The sequence below is a fragment of the Lissotriton helveticus genome, chromosome 2_2 (genome assembly GCF_964261635.1).
Source record: "Lissotriton helveticus chromosome 2_2, aLisHel1.1, whole genome shotgun sequence".
Classification (NCBI taxonomy): domain Eukaryota; kingdom Metazoa; phylum Chordata; class Amphibia; order Caudata; family Salamandridae; genus Lissotriton; species Lissotriton helveticus.
Window position 1 is genome coordinate 75,657,772 of NC_136060.1, and position 26,172 is coordinate 75,683,943.

At 43.0% G+C, this 26,172-nt stretch overlaps 1 long non-coding RNA gene across 1 annotated transcript in view; it reads right to left on the bottom strand.

The window, feature by feature from the left end:
- The window catches only part of LOC144821277 (uncharacterized), a 386,922-nt gene that overhangs the window by 146,073 nt on the left and 214,677 nt on the right, over positions 1-26,172 (bottom strand). The gene's annotated exons all lie outside the window — the stretch shown is intronic.

Here is a 26,172-nt window from a genome sequence, read left to right on the forward strand (position 1 = left end):
CCACCAATGGCTGCCGGTCAGGAAGCTTATTTCCGTTATATAAACGGTTCTGTAACTCTTTCTTTCAATTGAACCAACTATTTCTAGACAAGTTGCTTACCCTCTAATATTTTTGATGAAACTTCTTATGTTGCTGTTGGACTCTGGATCGTACAATGATGTTTTATGTCAAATGTAAATAGAAAATTGCGAAATTCTTTAGAGCAAAACTTTGCCCCATTGTCTGTCAAAAACACTTCTGGGGATTCCTTCTCTTGTGAATAAATGTTTCCAGGAACCTGATGACAGCTTCAGCTGTTGCATCATTCACACACACTACTTTTGGCCGTCTGTAAAATAAATCTAACACTACAAAAAAATATTGTGCAGCCCTTTCTCCACTCAATGGAGTTGCCAAATCCAAAGAAATGATTTCCCAAGGGCCATTGGGGAGGTCTCTACATGCGTACAATGCAAGGTTCATGCTTATTGCTTTATCTACACTCACAACACTCTTGTATTTTCTTCTCAATCTCTACATCCAGTCCCGGTCACCAAAAACAGCTCTTAGCCTTTCTTTAGTTTTAACCATCTCCAAATATCCTTAATGGGCAATCAAAACTCAAAAAATAATAAAAATTTTACCAGACCTGTGGGTCTAATCACTTGAATAATCTACTCAAGCTAACTGTAATGCGCTAGACCCATAAACCGGTCTCAAATTGTGTCATTATCACATATGAGAGCACCTTCAAATATGTGGGTTCAGTATGTCTGCTGTACAAAAAACTATTTTGTTTGCTTTATTAGGATAAACATTTGCTCTCTATAAAAAAGATTCAAACTCACATATAGGTCCCTGACTTATTTCTTAATGCACTAATATTATTGTCATGACGTCGATGGGAAGTATGTTTCTTCTTAGTTCATGTTTAAAAATTCTAATTTTTAATAAATATATCACTAAAGCATGATGTGGTAGCACACTGTCTTTTACAGACAGCACATTATCTACTGAAATAGGCATAAACCTTCCCACTGACATGCAGTTTTACTGACAAAACTAGATGGTATAGAAACGATAATGTGTGGAAATCAGGTTTCAGCAAATATGTTTCATTTACACATCATAAAGTAAAGTGTTCTGACGTGGTTGGATCCTATTAAAATCTTTGTTTCCATCACACAATTACAATCTCAAAAAAGTTCTTTCCTACCTGCTGATATTTAAAAACATATTTGTACATTTAATCTGAAAGCTATTTAAATGTTGTGTTAGAAATAAAACTGCCATCCTTCAGCTCTTCACTTCACACTCCCTGTACCACGATTGTCAGACAGTTTATTTTGACAAAATCCTCTAACTTTGAAGTCAGTTAAAGAAAAGTAAACACCAATCGGCAGGATAAAAAAAGCAGCAATTTGTTAAAAGACATGAGGTGACAATAGACCTCTGTCTTTGATTGCACATCAAATGTAACAAGATAAAAGCAAAATTTAAAGGCATCTTTACAGCTCATTCACTCTTTGAATTAACAAAACACATGTTCTTTGCCAGCTCGAGCTCTCTCACCATAATGGGCCAGTAGGTCATAAAAATAGCGTGCTCTGATAAATTCTGACTTGCCATAGTGAGTGGGGGGAATAGATTTTCCGAGGTCTGGCAATAGCAGTAATCTGCCCCTCCTACTGTTGGGAACTACAAGTCATTCCCCTCTACAAATTAACTCATCATGCACAGAAAGTTCCTGAGCATCCAGAACGGGCAGACATTTTTGTCCTAATTGTTTTTCTTTAACCAGCCATCCTTGATGACTAGAGTGATAATTTGAAGGGCACTATCTTGCCTCATTTCCTGTTTCGACTCATCTTCGGAATGGCGCCCCCGGTCACAACACAAACATTCTTGTCCAACCGGAAAGCATCATCAAACAAACCTTCATCAGTTTTACTTTCAGTAACTAAACAAGAGAGACAGTTGGCTGTATAGTTTTGGACCCATGGAACAAAATCAACAGATAATGTGAATTTCTGCAGCTCCAGCACATTCTAACTGATATGCTGTCTAATCCCTTATTCATAAAAATTTCTTTTAAGAGCTTGTGGTCCACACCAAGAATGCTGTGCCCCACAAAAATGCCTGAATTTCTTTATAGCCTCATTTACAGCCAATGCCTCCTCAATAACAGAATAATTATACTTGCTCCTTTTAGAGCTCAGAAAGAACAAGCATTATCGTTTTCCACACTGTCTTCAATTTGTAGTAGTATTGCTCCCAACCCTTTGCTGTCTGCATCTTTTACAACTTAGAGGCCGATTTCGATGTTGGACGGACTTGAGTCTGACCGACATCGATTCGGTTGTGGGACCGACCTACCTCCTGCCAGCAGTCCCAAACCAGCAATGAAGCCAATCCTATTATTTAAATGGGAGCATGCATTCTGACTGGAATGCATGCTCTCATTGCAAAGAGAAGAGGTGCAGTTCATCCCTGTATCCCGTGGCAGGCACCTCAAGGTCGAGGGTCAGAGCCGTTTCCTATGGCATCATAATTGTCCCCTTAGTCTCGCTCCCTGCTACAAAAGCCTGTCAATCCAATGCTTTTTTTTTTAACTCTTGTTTAACTTGTTCAAATTCCATTTGATAGTTTTCACTCATGTAAATTCCACACCATTTTTATAAAAATTGCAGAGCTCCCTTGATTTCCCTGTTAAGTTGGCTATAAACCTACTGTAAAAATACCCGTTGCCCTTGCTTGAGAGGCCCAAGCAACAACCATCCACCACATTTTCAATGACAAGGTCTGTGCTGAGGGGCGCATTGGGTCATTCTCCAAAAGCAGCTCAGGCGTCACCTGTGGCAAATACCTCAATGTCCGCCAACTCGTATCACACGATTGAACATCGGCTTTTTAGAATATGTAATACAATAATAAATCCTCAATGACAAGGTTATCCAACAGAGCCTGTTCTGTGCACAGACGCACTGCATCTGAAATTATTGTCATGGAACATAAACGGGCTTGATAACAAAGCAGGGAATACTGATTTCCTTCAATATGTGAAATAATTCGACATCATCCTTCTCCAGGAGACATGGCTGGAAGAGCCAGTTCACTTAGAGGGTTACACCTGCTACCATTCCGCAGCAATAAGGAAAAGTAAGTTTGACAGTTTGTCCAGAGGCCTAGCAACTTACCTCAAAATATCAACTATTGGTAATGCACAGACTCTAACCACTAACTCCTCGGCTATAAACACAGTAGAGATATTACTTAACTTTGGGGGGCAAAAGAAAGAGATCCAACTGACTAACACTTACATCAACCCAAAAAACAAGAGACAAGAGGGGAAACTTCTAACGGACCATTTACATCATGTTGTCACTACTCGAACATCAATAAACCTAATTTTGTCTGGAGACTTTAATCAATGCATCTTGGGGTCTTCCGCAAACAGTGACGTTCAGGCACAGTCATACCATTGGAATATACCAACCCAAGTATTTAACAGCCAATGTAAAACATCCAAGCTTGCAAAGTCGTTATTGGAAGATCTGGAACATATGGGTCTAAGAGCTCTAAATGGAAGATTTCCTGATGACTCACCGTCTGTAGCCTCATTTACCTCAAGCAAGACAATCTCTACTATTGATTACACTCTAGTCTCCATCTCACTGTTCCATTATGTATTGGGCTTCAATTTAGGGGACAAGGGCGACAGTGATCATCGCCCTCAAGAAGTCATTCTAGGAGCCCTTCCTGAGGCCATACTCTTAAACCCAATGGGACCGCATGATAGCCATACTATAAATCTCAAACGAATTAAAACTTCGGTAGCAAATACTGTGGAGGTATTACGAGCTGCAAAAATCCAATTAAACAACGCAAACTACCCTTCTGGCAACACAGTAGTAGAATGGGAAAAATTCACGACTGAGTTTGCAACTATCTATTCAACAACCGTAAGGCATTTTCCACTATCTGCACCCGGTGTCACAAGGAAGATCTCAGGCACCCAGAAAATGGCAATGAAATCCTACAAAAAAGGGATAAATAAATCTTTAAGGCAGTTGAAGAAAAGCCTGGGAGATGGAATACTTTTAGCGCAGCTTCATAAACATCGTGCTGAACTCAAAAAGTTGAAATGGGGAATCAAAAGAACCAATGATGAAGACTTCTGGGCAAAACTCCATCATGCTTCCAAGGCCAACAATAGCGCCCAGTTTTGGTCCATTATAAACAAATTGTTAAATTCAAAAAGTGATGGTATAACTTCTTATATAAGCAAATCATCTTGGGAATCCTTTCTTGAAGAACATTTTAAACAACAGGTTGCAAAAACAGGCGAACACCAGGTTCCAGTGGAGTGCCGACCATTACAAACAGTCTCACCATGTGAAGATGTCTAATTTGAACCTTCTGCGGTTCTAATTAGGAAATTAATTTCCGAAGGTAGAAAAGATGGCGCAGCCGGGCCTAACGGAATCCCGCCGGCCCTCTTTAAACTTGAACCGGAATATTGGGCTGATATGTTGATCCCCCTCTATATGTCTGTTAATAACTCGGGGTACCTTCCTGCTTCATGGTGGGGCTCAATTATTTCCCCGATTTATAAGGCGGGGGATAGAACACTCCCAAAAAACTATCGCCTGATTGCACTCAAAGATATTGAGGCAAAATATTTTGCGGGCCTCTTATTGATTCAGTTGCGAGAATGGGCAACAAACCACGGCTTAATACCATCCAGCCAAACGGGATTCTGCAGAGACACCGGAACAACAACAAATTTGGTGGCCATTTCATTACTTATTGATAAGGCAAGAGCGACCAAACAGGCTCTTCACTTCTGTTTTGTGGACTTTAAGGCGGCCTTTGATAACGTTAATCGAGGAATCCTCTGGCGGAAACTGGCCTCTTGGGGGATTCCCTCGTCCTTATTAAGCCTCCTGATTGAATTGCATACGGACACTTGGGTCCAGGTAAAGCTCGGGAACGGCTCGCACCTTTCTAGGCGTATTCCAACTACAAAAGGCTTAAAGCAAGGGTGCCTGCTAGCCCCTACCCTTTTTAATTTATTTACAGCTGACCTGCCACCCGCACTAGAGGCTTGCAATTCCCACGCCTTCCGGCTTGGGGGCAAAGCGCTGCCAAGCATATCCTATGCTGACAACGTGGTCTTGGTCAGCCACACGAAAGTGGGTCTTCAAAATCTGATTAACACACTCCATGGATATGCCGATGATAACTTATTAGAAGTCAATATCAACAAGACTAAAGTCTTGTCCATAACCAGGAACAAAACGCTGCACACCTGGTCCCTTGGCACAAAAGTAATCTCCAACTGCTCGGAATATAAATATCTTGGGATCATAGTTGATAAAGGAGGCCGCTATCTAAGCCAACTAGAGGCCATTAAGAGGAAAGGGCTGTTAATAACCATGACATTGAAACAGCTAAAGTCCAATCTGACAGGTGAGACTCTACTGCCACTGCTTCGAGTGGCTAAAACTAAAATAGAGTCAACAATCACGTATGGTAGCGAGGCTCTAAAAGGTACCGACGCAAAACTTTTAGACACAACCATATCAAAGGCCTACAGACTCCTTTTTAATCTGCCATCCTACACGTCACAAGCACAGATTCGTTTGGAATTTGGTCTGATGAGCCAAATGCTTGCACGAAGAGGGTCATATATAAAGTGCTGGCACAAAATAAGGAATTCTCCAGAAAATACCTTGAATCAACAGCTCTGGCAATACCTGATTAGCTCCTCGAGAACACCAGCGAAAAAGTATTTAGAGGAGTCCCTGATCATCACAGGTCTGAAAGAACTATGGGAGATCCCCTATTGCATGCACAATTTAAGCACGTAGTGAACAAGAGCTTAAAAAGACATTTGCATGTGGTGGATAAAGCCACCTTTTCTCACAGGCGTCACGCCTGGATGACTCTGTGCACATACAAAACTCCCGGGCTCCAAACATATTTTGGTCTAGGATATGGCTGGAAAACAAAATAACTATTTTTTAAATATAGGCTAGGGATCCTACCTGCCATTCCACACTTACCACCGTGGCTGAGAACGAACTATGGCATCAGATGCCGGCTGTGCGGAACAGGGGTCGAAGATTTAGGGCACCTACTATGTACTTGCTTGAAGCTGAATGAGGAGAGAGTAGCTCTGTTAAAAACAGCCTTTAACGAACTGAGCATCCGCTCACACAGACAAGCAGTCCTTGCTTGTTTCGATCCTGGTCTTCCGCCGTTAAATTGAAAGCTGGTGAAATTCCTGAAACTAGTAGAACGGAAACAAACATGCCAGGTAGCTGGCTAAGAGGAATTCACGGGCTGCAACCAGCCGCTATGAAGAATATGCCCCCCCTCCCCGTTTTAGATTGGTTTTAACTACTGTCATTTTATACTCTTCTTTTAATTTTCTTGTGGAGACTTGTTTAATGCTTTTTTTGTAATGGTTTTAATTAACCTAAACAATAAAGAACTTACTTACTTACTTACTGTAAAATTCGACAATTCCGAGGAACAAGAATACATCTTGTTTGTTCTCATGGGGCAAAGATTGCAAATGGTGTCGACCAAGAATTCATGCTTACCAAAAAGACATTCCTCCACAATCAGTGAAAGTGGAACATTCTTAAATTTCCCTAGGACACTAAAAATTATCCTATTTTGTTCCGCCCAGGTCTCAAATGTCAACACATCGTCCTGAAAACATCACACCCCTTCTACATTACAAATAATCAACACCATAAGTCACTGAAAAACAGAGGCCAATGATTCAAGTTAGAAATGCCTTCTCAACAGCGTTTATGCTCCCATGGGAGTTAGAAACACAGTAGGATCTTGAAAACTCTGATGTAAATTAACATGGTGGTAGGCAGATGAGAGATCAAGGGTAGTGAAAAATCCCACACCTACCACAGTAGACATAATTTCAGAAATATTAGGTAGGAAATGCTCATCTACTACTACTTCATTGATTAAACCACTTAGGCCAACACAAAGGCATATGGCTCCAGTTAACTTTGTGGCCACAAAAACAGGAGCTAACCACTCTGTGGCTTCAACAGGTGTAATGTCTCCTGCTGTTTCCAATCTTATTATTTACTCACAAATAGCATCTTACACACTTAACAGATTTGTACTAACTTTGGACGAGTAAGGAATTGCACATTGCTTAAGTCAGAGACTGACCTGGGGTTGATTGGTGCACCCAGAGATTGACAGAAAATCTGGCAAACACAGTGCTCCTGTAGATTAACCTGGGTAGCAGAAGGTTTTATTAGCACCTGAGGAGATCATGATGGTGTGGTTTAGAACCAGAAGGGCAATGTTCCAAGCCCTGCAAAGCAGATCACAAATCCCTCTGATGTCAGGACAGCAACAAACCACTTGCAACAACATCTTCCTCATCAACAACAAGGGGCTTGCCCTAATCATGGGCTCTTAGAAGCTCATCTTGTCTTTTGGGGAAATAAACGCCATGATTCTTCTTCTGCAGGAACTATAAATAGAGAAAGCTGTTGAGTACTTACCATCATGAGCAGTTTGCAGAAAGAAAGCGAGGACTTTTTCGGCTTCCTGGATGAGGGTCTTGATATGGACAAAACAAATATTAGCAAACACCACCTGGAGAGTGAGTATTTAACAAAAGGAGCGAGAACCTGGATTCTTGCTATCAATGCTCTACATGAAGATATGTTACTAAAGTTGAGGATGTGGCAGGCAGAATGGATGGCTGTCGAACGATCTTAAGTTAACTGAAGGATTATGCACTGAACAGTCAAATGTCAGAGACCAAAACTGAATTTAAACATAACGTGATTGAGATGCTGGTAAACATGGATTCAGAACTAGAGATGTTGGATGACCTCAGCAGGGAGTTATGCACCTGATTGGGCTACCTATTTGGGGTTCTGACTGATGCATTCATTTCAGAGATTGATAATCTTTTAGAGGAATTACTGGAGCTGGTGTCTGAACCTGAATCTAGGCTATTATTATTGGCCAAACGTTCAGAGGAAGGGTGATGGTGGTGTTGATCACTTGGAGGCATTGAATGCCTAAAGGGGCAATCAAGAACACATCTGTAAAGATCCTGTTTTTCCCAGGCTTGTGTGCTGGCACACTGGCCACAAAATCACAAAATAGAGCCGATGGATTTAAAAAATGACATACTAAATCAGCCAGAGTCTTTGACCTAAGAGTAAGTCTGGCACCAACGTAATTTCTCCATTATATCTAATCATCTGTGACAACAGACTGTTGGAGTGGGGTGTGAATTGGCACCATCTGCAGGGCATGGTAAAGCCTTTTTCCTCAAGGGGAGGTGTTGGCAGGACGAGATGATACAGGAGTTCTGTAGATGTTGCTGGGCCATTGATTTCTCTATTTGTTTTCTCTCTGCTTACCCCTTTCTGGACCATAGATTTGGTCAGCTCCATAGTGTTGGGTATTTTGCTAAAATACTATAACACAATCTATGGTGTGTAGTTTATAAATGATTCCACTTGTTCACTTATCATATGGCGCAATAGCACATTTTCATTACTCACAAAACTATCCCAGAAATTTTATTTCATACATAAAGGAATATGCATGTCAATATGGTAAAACCCATTGTATTAGCCATATGTTATGTATGCCATTGTACCTTTAAAAGGGAAAGTTTGATAACAAAAGTAATGTGATAATCAAAGAAGCATGTCTTGCAATAGCTAAAACAATTATGTAATAAATAATCGGCATTCTGAATATTGTTGTCAGCTATTCATTGAGAGTAATAAATTCCTTCATCAAGTGATTGTTTCTTCTCAAACGTTGGCCCTTTACAAGATCAATGCAGATTTTCATAGCTAGAATAGTGATTTTATTAAGGACAAAGAGGCAAATACTAAGCTTTCTTAATTTGCTACTTATATTATAGCAGCCACGAATCACAGTAAACTGCCCTTTCCAGCACACCCTGGGTCACAAACTATAGGTTGAGAAACCACCAATCAGTCTTTAGTTTAGTCTATATCTATAAGTGACCATTAAGTAACAACTGCTTTTCTTGATGGGAAGACAAATTAAACTCCTTGAATGAAATGGAAGAACATCAGAAGAAACCCAGCAGAAACATCAGAACAACTCCTTTCAAAGCTCCAACGACTCATCAGAAACACCCAGGAGCATGGGCGCTTCAGCTTCATGTGTGTCCTATTAAGGTGATGACTTGGAAAGACGAGGAGTTGTAACAATTGAAGCTGAAAGCAAGAATCAAGAACATCTTTAGTATTGAAAATTCTATGGGAGGGGGCAAAACATAATATCTGACCAGATATAGACAATTGCGGGATAATATTCACCTCCCTGTCTTTAATAAAATTAAGTCTTTCCTTCACTATTCTAGCTAGGAAAATAAGGATACCCAACACTATTAGAGGCATTCTTCATTCAACTGGTAACAGAAAAGAACATTAATGAGGGTAAATAATGTCTTGTGGAAACATCTGGAGTCATATAATGTGAGACTCTTTCAACTGGCAATCAAGCAGCTTAGTGAAGTTAGTTTGGCAATGAGAGGGCCATGTTTGGAATTATTGCAGAATTATTTGAAGATCCATGTTGATAACAGGGTTAAGAATGTGGCATACCTGATATCCTTCAGCAATTTACTGACTAAATGCTGTTCCCCTTTGAGTTTTTCCTTTAAAAAACTCAGGACCATCATAACGGCTGATCTATAGCCATTAATCAACCTCAATGACTTGTCCTGACATGTCAATAAGGCCACGAAAGTCAGAAGTGAAGTGACATTTGCTAAAATGAGGTAGTGATCCTTTCAATGAACAAACCACCTTAAAGTTTGCCAAACTGTATTGTATGTCTTAATGTTACCCAGGATCCAGGAAGATCATTTCAGTCTAGCAGTTGAAGACAAAAGACCTGTCTTTGACCAAGTTTACCAGAAATATTTGAAGCCATCAGTTGTAAATTGGCAGATAGAGTCAGATTGTGAATCTTGTTATGGTGATCTTAGAGGAGAAGAGGGTGAAATGGAAGCAATGCTGGAAGATCTATTGCCAGTTTGGAGAGAGATGAGAACTAGGCCGGAACCATCCAGTGTGGAAATTAGAACCATCAAGTAGCTAGGAATCTGAGCCAGATAATCGGCGACCCTGAGAAAATTGTAAATCTGAGCATGTAAACAATCTTACAAGAACATGTCTATGGCTAGAGCAAGAAAAAGTGGTGCAATCATGAGTTCAAACTTGAGACAAAGAGCTATTGGCAACACACACCAGTAAGGAGTCAGTGTTCTGAAAACTTCTGTTTGAACAATCTTTTCCTTTCTGATGGATATAGAACTCCCAAAATGTATTTGCCAACCTTAACAGAGGTTTAGACGTGGCTCCCCCAGAAGGTTTATGTATTGCATTGAGGAAATATTGTTTATCCACAAAGTACAGTGAAATGTGCCTTGTCCCTGGTGAAATTAAATGGCCAAGGAGTCTACAAAAGCTCCAAACGATATATATATATATATATATATATATATATATATATATATATATATATATACATTTAAATCCAAAGGAAACCAAAGGAAAATGAAAACGCACTCGCTCGTGTTGTATTTGAAGGATTTACAGCAGATTTATTTTCGGCCAGTAACCCAACGCGTTTCACCTATGCAATAGGCTTGCTCCCGTGAGGCGCTGCAACAAGTGCGCCGGCGTTCAAGGGTCACAACCTGCTGTATATATATATATATATATATATATTTATATATATATATATATATATATATTACCTACTGGCGGTCGCCAGTAGGTATATATAGTTAGGATTTTTTCTCTATGTGATTTTTGAAAATTCTATGTCTAATAACTTTGGCGTTTGTGGACGGAATTGGCTGAAATTTTCTGGAAAATGGAACATTTCGTTTCTGAGCAGCCCCTGGAAATTTGGGGGGGGTTCGTCAAGGGGGGGCCGAGAAAAAAGGGGGGTCCCAAAACGTGTTTTTAACATTGAGTTTTCCATAGGGCGGTTGGCCTCACTTTTAGCCCGAACGGCTGAATGGATTTCCACGAAACTTGGCAAAATTGTAGGGACTGGTAGCCCGATGTGCCTTTGCTAGGTCTCAATATATGTGCTTCAGTGGATTTTGAGAAATTAACGTTCAAAAAAAGATATATATCTGTAACAGCGGACCGGGCAGCGCTCCGGTTCGCGGACTTTACGCGTAACGGAACTTAGCGTAGCGAAGCTGATTGGCTCTCCGGTGTCTGTCAACATTCTAAACAGTCCGGAGCGGCCGCCATCTTGTCTCTCGGTAGGATTGAGAGACAAGAGGAGGCCAAAACAAAGGGGGAAATGACCATAAGGGGGCATAGTAGATCCTCCCTGACCCCCTAGGTTTAATGTGGAGGCTTTAAAAGGGCCCCGCGGGGCAAAAAAAGAAAACATTTTTTTTTTGTTTTTTTGCGTGGGTAGCGCCCGGTTCGCGAACCGGGAAGCGTTCTGGGCAGCGTACTATAAGGAAAAAAGAATGATAGACTTTTCAAATACTGTATGTTAATTGATTGTTGGTTTTGTTGATTATTTTTTTATTTTTTTATTTTTTTAAAAATTATTTATTAATGTAATTGTGTTTCAAAATTTAATAACATTTCTAACATTTCACTAGTTTATGAATTACATTTAAAAATGATTAAAGACTCAAATAATTTTTTAATATTACATATAATTTTATTTTTCGGATTGTTTTTCAAAATTTAATAGAATGTCTAACATTTGACTGTCAGATATGTCCTCTTGTTGAGTGAACATAACTTCCCACATTTGACCGTCATCATAATGAAGTAAATGATCCACAGATTCTACACATTGAACTAATTCATGGTCCCGTGATTCATCCATGAAATCTGAGTCATCATTATCCTCAATATCTTTTTCTGTGTTGTTCTCCAGAACAATTTCGAAGGAAATATTCTGCTCACCTTCCATTTTATTGCTGTAATTTGCATAAAAAATAATTATATCAGTAGAGATAGGGCACTGTTGGGTTTAAGTTCAGACAGGTACTTGTGAGTTTATAACAGAGAAGTAATCTATGGGCACTGTATGGTTTCAGGCGTGAAGTAGTACTATTAAAAAGTGCCTGTGAAGAAGCCTAAGTAAATTCATAATTATACCACAGAAACCTAAATCAATCCATAATTATAATCAAGAAGCCTTTCTCAATGTCTAACTCTTACAGAGGGATAGTATATAACTATCTGAAAATGTTTTCAAATTTATAAAATAATATCTCACCTTCTAAAAACAAGTTTAAGTTGTGAGTGAAAATGATCTTGCAATGTAGTTCAGGAAGTAGTAGTCAAAATGGCTGTGTTTCTCTCTCTTCCTTTATATATATTCAGGTACATAGCCAATCAAATGTCAGGTAAAAAAAGTAGAAAATGAAAGTAACATTTTAATTGGTTGTCAATTCCAACACTTCAGATGTGTTTTGTGAAGTAATTTACCTCAGGGTATTTAGAGAGGTCTACAGGCTAAATGGTTAAATGGAATTTCAATCAAATTTGTGAAAATGGTAGGCATTGGTATGTAGTATGAGCTAATCTATATTTGGTGAAATTGTCTCCAGTTGCTTTTCTGTAAACTACTTTCCCACCTTTTTTGATGGTGCGCTTCCCAGGGAGCGACCCGGTACGCGAACTGGAGAGCGCCCCGGTTCGCGAACCTTAAGCGTTACGGGAGTCCACCATTTTGTGTTTCGGTCGAATTAAGATACAAGATGGAGGGCAAATAATGTTCAGAATGGGTAGAAGGGGGCACGGTAGACTTATCTTGACCCCCTAGGTTTTCTGAGGGTGGCTGAGGAGGCCCATATGTGCGAAAAAAAACCATTTTTTTTAAAATTTAGCGAGGTTAGCTCCCGGTTTGCGTACCGGGTAGCGCCCCAGGGAGCGTACTTTGTTGAAAATTAGTGAAAAATGTTAGAGTAAAATAATAATTGTGAGTGATCAGATGTAGGGTAGCTCTGAGAAGAGCTTTTGGGTTTATGGTACATTTAGGTACTTATAAGTAGGTACCAATGCACAGTCTTAAATTCAGAATGAAAATTCTGTTGCCCTCATCTGAGAAGTGAACTCCATCTCCTCTGTAGATATCTTGCATGTAGTAACGCAAGTTATTGTTGTACAGGGAGCCCATTCCATGGTCTCTCATGTAAGCTGAAACAGATTTGTTTACATGCTTCCTCGACTTCTCAATTTGTGGACAAAATTGGTTTGACCACCTCCATTTCTGTCTTTGGCATATATTTGAATATAAGTGCCATTAATTGCTCAAAGGTGTCCTTTAAAAGCATTTCCAGACCTACCCCAGTCAAAGTGCCCAAATCATTACCTCCACAGTGCACAATTAACAGGTCAGGTTTTGGCAAATGCATAAAGGTTTTCACCAATGGTATCAATTGGTGACATTTTAATCCTCTGTGGCCAAACCACTTAATTTCCACATCTTGTAAATTGAGGTTAGGTAAATTCCTGTTCTCAGCATACCTCTGAGCCCAATAGATGTAACTATGTCCAACAATCCAGACAGAAAACATGGTGAGAGAAGGTTCTCCTGCAGTCAGATGAAGTGTGGCAATGAAATGGCAGTTGAAAAAATAAGAGTTTAAAATGAAAAAAACTGTGGAGTTTCTGTGTTAATGAAGCAGTAACAGTGATTGGTGGATTTTGATTGCTGAAAACAGAAAGTTAGGGTGCATGGATGAGTTCTTTGAAAGATGTATTTTGAGTGGTCAAGAAAAAATCATTAAATGAAAGAATGCACTGGATATGAGGTGCACTGAGAGTTCAGAGTTCAATTGCAACATTGTTGTGTGAACTTGCAAACACCAGAGGCCTTCAAGGAGGTGGTTGCTATGCAAAAAAGGCAGAAAGGGAAGAGGGGGGAAGGGTTTTGATTTGAAAAAAAGTGAGGGAAGAGTTTTGATTGGGTGACATGAGAGATATGTGTGAAGAATTACAGGATTTCTGTGCTTTTGATAGCTGCAGACTCTGGAGTGCATACCTTTTGCTCTGCTGAAGACAAATTGGTGTGTTTCTGAGACTGTTTTGAAACTCAAAGTATTTGCTAAGGTGAGAAAAGATTTCTTTAATTTAGATAGAGAATAGTGTGCTTTAAGGAGAAAATTATGAAGAAAGTTGTGTTTTTCAAATGTTGCTTTGTCTCAAGTGTTTTACAAATAGATTTTGTTTCTTTGAGAAAATGTAATTGGAGAAAATGTGAAGTATTAGTACTGACAGGGTGTTATTGTGCATAGGAGCTGTGGAATCTTTTCAAATTATGACTTGAAAATCGTTTTTGAGGAAAATGAATGGTTATAATATTTATGACAAGGACATAATGGTGTATGCTTCTTTATAAGGCAATTGAGTGTCTCTGATGTTATTTTTCCCATTTTAATGTAAGACCTTTCTCTGTGGAGCAAATTGCTTGTAAATATGCTCCCACCTGTGCATGGCAAATTTAGATTTTGAATGTTTGCGTTACATAGCCATGTTAAAAGTGACACAACCATGCTGGAAAGGCAATCAAAAAACGCTTTCATGTGTCTTAAGGACATTTTAAGTCATTTCTCCATGTGCAGTGTTTTGAAATTATGATTTGAAAATCGTTTTTGGGGAAAAGGAATGGTTTTTAAATTTATGACAAGGACATAATGGTGTATGCTTCTTTATAAGGCATTTCAGTGTCTCTGATGTCATTTTTCTCATATTACATTAAAAGACCTTTCCCCGTGGGGCACATTCCTTGTAAATATGCTCCCACCTGTGCATGGCAAATTTAGATTTTGAATGTTTGTGTTACATAGCCATGTTAAAAGTGACCCAACCATGCTGGAAAGGCAATCAAAAAACGCTTTCATGTGTCTTAAGGACATTTTAAGTCATTTCTCCATGTGCAGTGTTTTGAAATTATGATTTGAAAATCGTTTTTGGGGAAAAGGAATGGTTTTTAAATTTATGACAAGGACATAATGGTGTATGCTTCTTTATAAGGCATTTCAGTGTCTCTGATGTCATTTTTCTCATATTACATTAAAAGACCTTTCCCCGTGGGGCACATTCCTTGTAAATATGCTCCCACCTGTGCATGGCAAATTTAGATTTTGAATGTTTGTGTTACATAGCCATGTTAAAAGTGACCCAACCATGCTGGAAAGGCAATCAAAAAACGCTTTCATGTGTTTTAAGGACATTTTAAGTCATTTCCCCATGTGCAGTGTTTTCAAATTATGATTTGAAAATCGTTTTTGGGGAAAAGGAATGGTTTGTAAATTTATGACAAGGATATAATGGTGTATGCTTCTTTATAAGGCATTTCAGTGTCTCTGATGTCATTTTTCCCATATTACATTAAAAGACCTTTCCCCGTGGGGCACATTCCTTGTAAATATGGTCCCACCTGTGCATGGTAAATTTAGATTTTGACTGTTTGAGTTACATAGCCATGTTAAAAGTGACCCAAAAACTTGCAAAGGCTTTAAAAAAACACTTTCATGTGTCTTAAGGACATTTTAAGTCATTTCCCCGTGGGCAGTGTTTTCAAATTATGACTTGAAAATCGTTTTTGAGGTAAAGGAATGTTGTTAAAATTTATGTGCGCCATATGCCCCCAAATTTCTTTTTCAGGGGTGCAGCAGGGTGTTCTTGAGACAACCCTGCACCTTTGGAAAAATTCCTAATTTGCGATGAGCTAATTGCTAATCGCAAATTGCACCTTCATTCCTATGGGCCTCCTGGCCCATGGAAATGAATGGGTAATTTGCAATTAGCAATTTGCTCATCGCAAATTAGGAATGGTAAAGAATCGCTATTTATTCCTTAAAATTCGCTATTTTGGAAATGCAAAATAGTTTGATGATACATATGGCGGTTCATCTCTAACAAGATAAGAAGCTTAGGGATACATTTATGATGACTGGCGCAATGAAGTTGACATCACTTACTTCATTGGTAGAGCTTTACATGTATTATCTCCTCTGTATTCTTCATCAAGCGTAACTTTCATCTGCAATCCTGAGTAGGCCTCACCTTAAACAAACCTCTGGATAGGCCACACCTTATCGTCATCCTGAATTAATCATTTAAAATGCTAGGGACAGATTTATGATAGGTGTATGCCTCTTTTGCGCCACTGTGCGTCACTTTTCTGATGCAGCGGCGGTGCAAAAGATTTGCTATGAGGCGACAAAATTACAAATTGATGCATTTAGGCAGATGTGTCATGGTGTAAAAAACACCGTGCCACATGAAACTGATGCAGCAGTGATGCAAAAGATGCACCATGTTGCAAGACAGGCCTCACTTGGGGCCATATGTATGAAGCTAATTAGCATTTGCAAAGGCCGAAGTTCTGTGAATTTCGGCCTTTGCGAATGCTAATTAGACAAATGGTATGTATCAAACAAGTTTGATGCAAAATAAGGAATAGCAAAATTTCTATTCTTTATTTTGCGATTGCACTGAAGGATTTGCAAATTTTGTGATTTCTTAAATGCAATGTATCAAACAAAAAATATGCAAAAAATGCCATTAAGGATTTGCAAATTACCACCAACTTCTAGTTGGTGGTAATTTGCGAATTCTTTTCAAAAAGCTTTTTTTCCAAAAAACAAAAGGTGACATATGACGCCCATACATGCCCTTAGGGCATGTATGTGCGCCATATGCCCCCAAATTTCTTTTTCAGGGGGTGCAGCAGGGTGTTCTTGAGACACCCATGCACCCTTGGAAAAATTCCTAATTTGCGATGAGCTAATTGCTAATCGCAAATTGCACCTTCATTCCTATGGGCCTCCTGGCCCATGGAAATGAATGAGTAATTTGCAATTAGCAATTTGCTCATTGCAAATTAGGAATGGTAAAGAATCGCTATTTATTCCTTAAAATTCGCTATTTAGGAAATGCAAAATAGTTTGATGATACATATGGCAGTTCATCTCTAACAAGATAAGAAGCATAGGGATAGATTTATGATGACTGGCACAATGAAGTGGACATAACTTACTTCATTGGTAGGCCTTTACATGTATTATCTCCTCTGTATTGTTCATCAAGTGTAACTTGGATCTGCAATCCTGAGTAGGCCTCACCTTAAACAAACCTCTGGATAGGCCACACCTTATCGTCATCCTGAATTAATCATTTAAAATGCTAGGGACAGATTTATGATAGGTGTATGCCTCTTTTGCGCCACTGTGCGTCACTTTTCTGATGCAGCGGCGGTGCAAAAGATTTGCTATGATGCGACAAAAATTACAAATTGATGCATTTAGGCAGATGTGTCATGGTGTAAAAAAACCGTGCCACATGAAACCGATGCAGCAGTGATGCAAAAGATGCACCATGTTGCAAGACAGGCCTCACTTGGGGCCATATGTATCAAGCTAATTAGCATTCGCAAAGGCCAAAATTCTGTGAATTTCAGCCTTTGCGAATGCTAATTAGACAAATGGTATGTATCAAACAAGTTTGATGCAAAATAAGGAATAGCAAAATTTGCTATTCCTTATTTTGCGATTGCACTGAAGGATTTGCAAATTTTGCGATTCCTTAAATGCAATGTATCAAACAAAAAATATGCAAAAAATGCCATTAAGGATTTGCAAATTACCACCAACTTCTAGTTGGTGGTAATTTGCGAATTCTTTTCAAAAAGCTTTTTTTCCAAAAAACAAAAGGTGCCATATGACGCCCATACATGCCCTTAGGGCATGTATGTGCGCCATATGCCCCCAAATTTCTTTTTCAGGGGGTGCAGCAGGGTGTTCTTGAGACACCCCTGCACCTTTGGAAAAATTCCTAATTTGCGATGAGCTAATTGCTAATCGCAAATTGCACCTTCATTCCTATGGGCCTCCTGGCCCATGGAAATGAATGGGTAATTTGCAATTAGCAATTTGCTCATCGCAAATTAGGAATGGTAAAGAATCGCTATTTATCCCTTAAAATTCGCTATTTAGGAAATGCAAAATAGTTTGATGATACATATGGCGGTTCATCTCTAACAAGATAAGAAGCTTAGGGATAGATTTATGATGACTGGCGCATCACCAGGGATGTGCCAGTCATCCTGCGCTGCTGTTCCGCCACCCATGGTGTGCTGCATTTACAATGCGGCGCAGCATGGGGCAAAAATGGCACAGATGCGTGACGCATCTGTGCCGTAAAGGTGGCGCATTGCTGGAGTTGTATCGCAAGTGTGATGCAGCTCCAGCAAGGCTCAGGGGTGCCCCATCTCCACAATGTTGCATCAAGACCTATGCCTGCTTCAAGCAGGCGCAGGGTTTTGACGTAGCTTTCTCCTATCTGATTGTAAATGCGGCACACCATGGGTGGCAGAGCAGCGGTGCACGTTAACTGGTGCATGCCTGGGGATGTGCCATTTAACATAAATCTGCCCCTTTACATTTAAGTATGTGCAGGGGACACAGAGTCGGTGAGGCTTATCCAAGGTTAAGAAGAGATGAGTCCTGTTCACTGAAAAATTAGACATAGGCTTCACCTGCTCAGCATCGCTGGACATGGCTATATAATAGCTGCAAAATGTTACTCTTGTTAAACAATTTTACTATTATAATCTCTGAGATTTGTCTCTTACTCTGCAACATCTCATTGTTGTTATCTTTCTTTAAAGATAAAGACAACATCAACATGAGCGACAATCAGCAATCAGTTGATTTTGACCTCATCATTGAACTCGTAATTGAAACATCAGTGGATGTTGATCCCTTGGATGATTTAAATCCTGAGGATGAAGAAGAACGTGATGAGGATGCAGATTTGTCCGAATTATATGACATAGGATGGGAAGCTGACGTGCTTGAGCCTATGGAACTATAAACATTTATTTTAAAAATTTATAATAAATAAAAAGTAAAAATGTAAACCGTTTAATTTAAAAATAAAGACACCTTCAAAAACAGGTTATGTGTAGTGTCTTCAATAAAATATTAAAAAAAAGTCATAAAATTAGATCAGATTCACATATAAAATAGCACAGGTAACATGAATATAAATTCCATTTCTTTTCTGCTATTTCTGTATTCTAAATTTGCCAAGCACTAAAAAATCTTCTATGTGGGGGGCGTGGCCAACTGCCGAGCATGGCGGTAGCTTGAAGAGGGAGCTCCTGCAGGCACAACGGCCCGCGTTAACTATCCGGACATCCATCCGACTTCTGCCCGCTCGAAGGAGCGACATCGGCTCGGGGACCCGAGCGGCGCTGATTGCCCCGACCCCGGTGGTTCTCTGACGCCGGGAACTGCTCCGTCCTGAGACGGCGATCCGAGGCCTGCATCTGTCTGCCAGCACCGGCCTGTAGTGGCCGTGGAGCCCGGGCGGAAGTCGACCATCCCCGGCCCGGGCACTGAGACACTGACCGGTCGCTGCTGCCTTCTTGCCACGAGAGGTGCGGGACGACGCCGCGCCTCCGGCTCTCCCCCCCTGTGTGGCCCAGGGGAGCGTTACAGGCCGGGACTAACACAAGCGCTGTCTGGGGGCACATCACACATCGGCAAGGGCAAAATCCTTCACTGGACACCGACAGGCACCATTTTGGAGGCGCCGAGCGACTGAACCCGCCGCTCTTCCGCCGGGGTAAGGAGATGAAAGCCGGAGCCCCCGCCACCTCCCAGCACTGCTGACCACACGAGACTCACCCCAATTGCACGGAGAGGCGAGTCCCGGCCTCACCATCCTGGCGCAGAGGCGGCTTTCAGTGTGAGAAGCGGAGGCGACCTGCACAGGGACCTGTTGGTCTACACGCTCCTGCGTTGGCGCATCTACCTTAGGGGACAGAGACACTGCACAGGGGACCCCCCCCATGTTAAGACCCACTACAGCGGCGCAACAAAGCAACAGTTGGCAGCGCTATATTACACGCTGATTACCGGAGTAGTCCCGCCACAGACCACACCTGCGGTCCTCGGAGACCGACGTCCTGGCCGCCACGACCACTTGATACGCTGCATCTCGGCCCTGGGTGGACCCCAGCGAACCCCCTTGAACCGTCTGGCGCACACGCAGCAAGACCTGACACCAAGGAGGATTCCGCCGCCCATAGGCCAGGACCTACCCAGCAACCAGGTGCCCATCGTTCCTTCATCGTCGCGACGGCATGGCTGGAAAAGGTACTCGGAGCACGACGACACAGGCGAAGCTTGACAAATTCGCATACGGCCAGCATGCCCATTCACAGAATACTGGCCGCCATTCGGCTGGCGCGACTCCGGAACCGAGTGGCGCTCCGAAGGTGACCTTAGAGGACATTATGAAAACTCTCAACGAGGTCCGAACGACTGTGGGTTCCATCTCCACCGAGGTTACCCTGCTGCGGGCGGACTTCCAGAAAATGACGGAGAGAGTATCGCAAGTGGAGGTAGTCACCAAATCGCTCGTGGAGGATACCTCGGATCTACAAGTGGCTATGGAGCGCATGGAGAGAATCACTAAGCAGTTGCGAGAGAAGCTCGACGACCAGGAAGGGCGTTCCAGGAGAAACAACGTCCGAATCCTTGGCCTGCCAGAGACGGAGGGTAAAGCTGTGATGGACTTATACGTCGAGGACCTAATCAAAAATCAGCTAAAACCTAAAGGCCTCTCGCACTTCTTTTCTGTTGAAAGGGCGCACCGAGTTCCTGGAGGTACGGCCAAACCGGGTGCCACTCCGCGGCCTGTACTGGCCAGGCTTTTCAACTTTAGAGACAGGGACGCGATCCTTCAGGCGGCGAGAGTCTCCCCACCTGTCCGGATCCAGAACTCAACCCTAGCATTCTTTCCTGACTACACGGCGGATGTGGCCAGGCGTAGAAAATCGTTCACGGAAGTGAAAAAGGCCCTGCGAGACAGAGACCTGCCATACTCCATGCTATTCCCCGCCAAGCTGCGCATTGTGGCCGAAGGGAAAACTTGGTTCTTTGACACGCCTGAGGTTGCTAGAGAATGGCTGGATGGCTGGAGGCAGGTGGGCCAACCCCAGCGGCCGCACAGAGACCGACAGCGTCAACGCAGCGGAAAATCGACGAGTCAACCATCAAGAGACCCCCCGAATGGAGAAGATGTGACAGTGCTGGATTCTGATCTTGAGAGGGACCCATTTGACTCTGGACAACCTGTTAGGGGCTGATTGCACTGGAATGTCCGAGACACTGCAGGTTTGCAGCCCTTGGGGACCTGCCGCTGATGGAGCTGAGTAGGGCGGGCATTGGCCGGTGCCTGTAGGGGTCTCACCAACCCCACGAGCAAGTAAGATGACCGGGGAGGGACTTAAGCACTCTGCCAAGTTGGGGATGCGGGCGGGTTTTCGTCCGTGGTGCAGGGGAGCAGGGAGGGGGTTGGGGAGGGTTGTAGTACTGTTACGGTTATGGTTATTGTTATGGTTATTGGTCATCACTACGTACATTACTTATGTTAGACGCACAGTCACACTACAGGCCGTCCATACCCGGCACTCCGGAACGTGTCACTACATGCAGGTAACACCATACTGCTGCACATTAGTATCACTGGTCTTGCCTCTACATGGCACAACATACACAAGTTGCGCGCACTGAGGGCGCCCCTGCGATGACACTGGTGCCACCGCTAAAACTGCTTACGTGGAATGTCAGAGGACTGGGGGATAAAATTAAAAGAGGTTTGGTATTGCAGACCATCAAATGCCAGGGGCCTGAACTGGTCCTGCTTCAAGAAACACACCTGGTAGGGAATACATGCAAGGCACTTGATAGGCGCGGGTATACCATGGCGGTACATGCTGAGTTCACCACGGGCTCCAGAGGCACTGGGATACTCCTAAAAAAAAACTCATCATTTATGGTTAATAGTCACAAGACGGACGATCAGGGGCGTTTTGCAGCGCTCTCAGGACAGTGGGAGGGGAAAACCCTCAATGTGGTGTCCGTATACATCCCCCCAGCACAACACTCTACAGCGCTGCCAGCGCTTGGGCACTTTCTCGTTGGCCTCCCGGAGGGTGATATAATTATTGGCGGAGACTTCAATGCTATAGCAGACCCCTTACTGGACACCTTTCCCATAAGGGCACGCCCGAGGGGAGCAGCCACGCTTCCTGGCTTCCTGAGCGCGCTGGGTCTCACAGATGTATGGCGACAATTGAACCCTGCGGCGACTCAATATACGCATTACTCATCCACACACAACAGCCTCTCACGTATCGATTACTTCTTCTTTTTGGGGGTGGGACTGGGGTCCATAGACAAGCTAGAAATTTTACCCAGGGGCATCTCAGACCACTCCCCAATATCCATCCATCTTACTACCAGAGAAAAGAAGCGCGCTAGAACATATCCGATCTACCCTAATTATTTACTGGTCCCTGGAATCAGGAAAAAACTTAAATTGGCCACAAAACACTACTTTAGCGAAAATGCGGGAACAGTCTCCTCACCCACGGTGCTCTGGGAGGCGTACAAAACGGTTCTGCGCGGCGCAGCCATAGCGGCAATCACTGGCCATAAGAGGGACTCCAATGCTGAACTTGCTAACTTGGAATTGGCACTCCATGCAGCGAACACTGCCCACATGTCGGACCCCACCCCTGACAACACACACACGTTACACCTACGACAGGAGCAACACCGGGTGCACCTCAAGACGATCATTCAGGGTCATTTAGCAAACACCGCACACCGAATCTATGACGTTGGGGATAAGGCCGGGAAGATGCTGGCGTGGTTGGACAAAAGGGGCGGCACTAACAGAGGGATACAGAGACTATACGATCGTGAGGGCCGGCTGCAGACACACCTGGACCACATAGTTCGCACCCTAGCAGGCTACTTTCAAGAAATATACACCCCGGTTCGGTCCGTCACGGAACAGGAGGCACTGGCCTCGCTTGGACACATCAATATCCCTGAGCTTCCACAAACTGCACAACAAGAACTAGACACGGACTTGACGAAGGATGAGATCCAGTTGGCGATACAGGCATTACAGTCCGGCAAAGCGCTGGGGCCCAACGGGATCCCTGTAGAGTGGTATAAAGCGAATGCCTCGGCATTGGCCGGCCCACTGTTGGATATGTACACTGACAGCGTAGAGAAAGCGTTGCTCCCACTCGATCAGCGCATGGCCACGATAGTAGCCATCCCGAAACCAGACAAACCACCTACTGAATGCACCTCCTATCGGCCCATTTCCTTACTGAACATTGAAGCGAAGATTTTGGCGAAGCTCCTAGCCAGTCGCCTAACCCAGCACCTGAGTACTCTGATACACCCCGATCAATCGGGCTTCATGCCACACAGGAGTACGGCTCTGAACCTACGGAGGGTGCATGGGGTGCTGGCTCGGGCACATCGACTCTCGGACCCAGCTGTGATTCTATCGCTGGACGCCAAAATGGCGTTCGACATGGTGGAGTGGGAATACTTATTCGCGGTCTTGACCCGCATGGGCTTCGGCCCAAAATATCTTGCGTGGGTGCGGTTGCTCTACACGTCACCGGTCGCGCAGGTGGCTGCGAATGGTCACATTTCGCCTCCATTCCCACTGGGGCGCGGAACTAGGCAGGGGTGCCCACTGTCACCCCTTCTCTTTGCATTGGTGCTAGAGCCGTTGGCAATTCTGCTTAGGGCAACGCCACTATTCCGAGGCATTACCTGGGAGAGCGGCTGGGAAGACAAAGTCTCCTTATATGCGGACGATATGCTAATATACATGGTCAATCCAACCGAGGGAGTCCCAGCCCTACTGGCGCTGTGCGATGGGCACGGCCGGGCGTCAGGGTATACCCTGAATTGGTCCAAATCCATAATATACGTACTTAAGGGCCCGAACCCACTTCTACATGACGAATGCCCCCTAACGGTAACAACCACCTCCTTTAAGTATTTGGGAATTTTCATTACCACTGATGCCGCGGAATTTTATACCAAAAACCTACTGCCACCTCTTGCGCGCTTACGTGCAGACGTTAAATACTGGGCTACTCTACCGTTAACCCTCCTTGGGCGAGCGGCACTGTACAAAATGATGGCTCTCCCGAGGTTCCTATATGTGCTGGAAAACTCTCCATATATAGTGCACCAGCGATATTTTAAGCAGGTTGCTGCACTGATCTCCAGCTTGCTGTGGAGCAATGGCCCAGCAAGGATAGCGCAGGAAAAACTGGTGAAAAGCTGGTACGAGGAAGGGATTGCGTTACCCAATCTCCAATTATATTATTGGGCATCCCAACTTAAAATAATTAATCACTGGATGCACACCCCGCGGGGGGACCCCGCATACAAGGCTGACTGGGCACAACTGGGAACAGACGGCATGCTTGCAGTGTTATACAATCCGTCGCGTGTGAGGGACCTACTCGGCCCAACATTTCATACAGCGACACTATGGCACACAGCACAATCCCGACTGGGCTGGAAGGGGAAGATAACCAGGATGACGCCACTGTGGGACACTAGAGCGCTGGGTAACTTGCGGTCATGTAGGGGCTTCACGCAATGGGACCACATCGGAATCTCAGTGGTTGGGGACCTCTGGGACAAGGGCGCGGTGATTGCATTTACACAAATCCAACAACAATATGGCATGGGCTCCACTGAGGCATTCCGATATGGGCAGATCAGGCACGCTCTAATGCAGGCAATTCCACCCGAAACCACACTCCCTGAATCGTCACCCCTAGAGGACAGGTTGCTGACGGAATTTATGGAGCAAAAAGCGACCTCTCTCACTTATAAAAAACTGATTAACAACCTGCCAGAGCCCACTCGGAAGCTTAAGGAGAGGTGGGTTGAGGAATTGGGTGAGATGGATGACACAGAGTGGAACGAAGCCCTTGCATCACCGCGAGAGGTAGGCATATCGGCACGGTTCCGTTTAGTGCAACTCAAGATCTTACATCGCACCTACTACACCAGAACACTTCTCCACAAAATACAAAGGGCACCACACCCTTACTGCCTCAGGGGATGCGGGGAAGAAGGTACTCTGTTTCACACATTGTGGGAATGCCCTCAAATCCAAGAAGTGTGGAGACAGATCATGCGCACAGTCTCTCAGGCCATTGAAGTGTCGGTCCTACCTGAACCACGTAAATGCCTGTTGAACATCTGGGACCCTACTGACCTGAACAGGTATGGACAGCTGTGGGTTACTTTAGCTGTGACTGTGGCGAAACGTGATATCGAACAAAAGTGGGGTGCCCCGGAACTGCCTACGGTGGCTGGCTGGATCAGATATATGGACCTCCTAATGGTGAAGGAAAGGGCAGTTTATGTGCTACGGGCTTGCCCCCGTAAATGGAATAAGGTTTGGTTACCGTGGAACAAATATAGGGGAGAGCCGTGTGCACCCTTGCCGGAAGGTGAGGATTCGGAGTCCGAAGAGGACGATGACTAAACAGTATGGATACGTACACCGTACAATGAGATGTGCGGGGAGGGACCGGGTTGCCACTGTACCTGGGATACAGTGAAGAATGTATGACGAGGCCTACCATTGACTGTGAGAATATGTGCTTCATTGTCGAGTGATGACTTTAGTTGGGTTTTATAGTTTTTTGATGTTTGCTACACGTTGAAATTGTTAGGGACGGGTACATGTGCCTATTAATACTCTGCTTCTCCGTTACCATCAAGGTATGGAACTGAATGCTTTCTATGTAGTAATTGATTCTGACAACCTCATGCCATACTCAAGGTAACAAAAGTCATATGTTGTAGTACGGTCTATCTTATCGTTTATTCCTCAATATGCAAAAACTGATACTAGAACGTGAAATGCCTATGTTATTGAAACTATGTATCCTGTATTCCTGACAATAAAGTTTAAAAAAATAAATAAAAATCTATTATGTAAAAATGTCAAGTAGTGTTTTAAGTTTTTGATTACTGTTATTGATTTACTGTTGGGTAATAGTGGTTAATAACATTTTTTAATATATTTTACCACAGATTCAACTGCAGATCATTTCAAGATTTCACCATGCCAACGAAAGAAAGACTGAGAAAGGCTGCAAAACGTCAAAGACAGCAGGTGAATGAAAAAAAGCAGCAGTCCTCTAATAAAAAGATTTGTCAAGTCACCAAGAAAGCACCGGGTAAGAGTACAAAAACATTCATAAGAAATATTTGT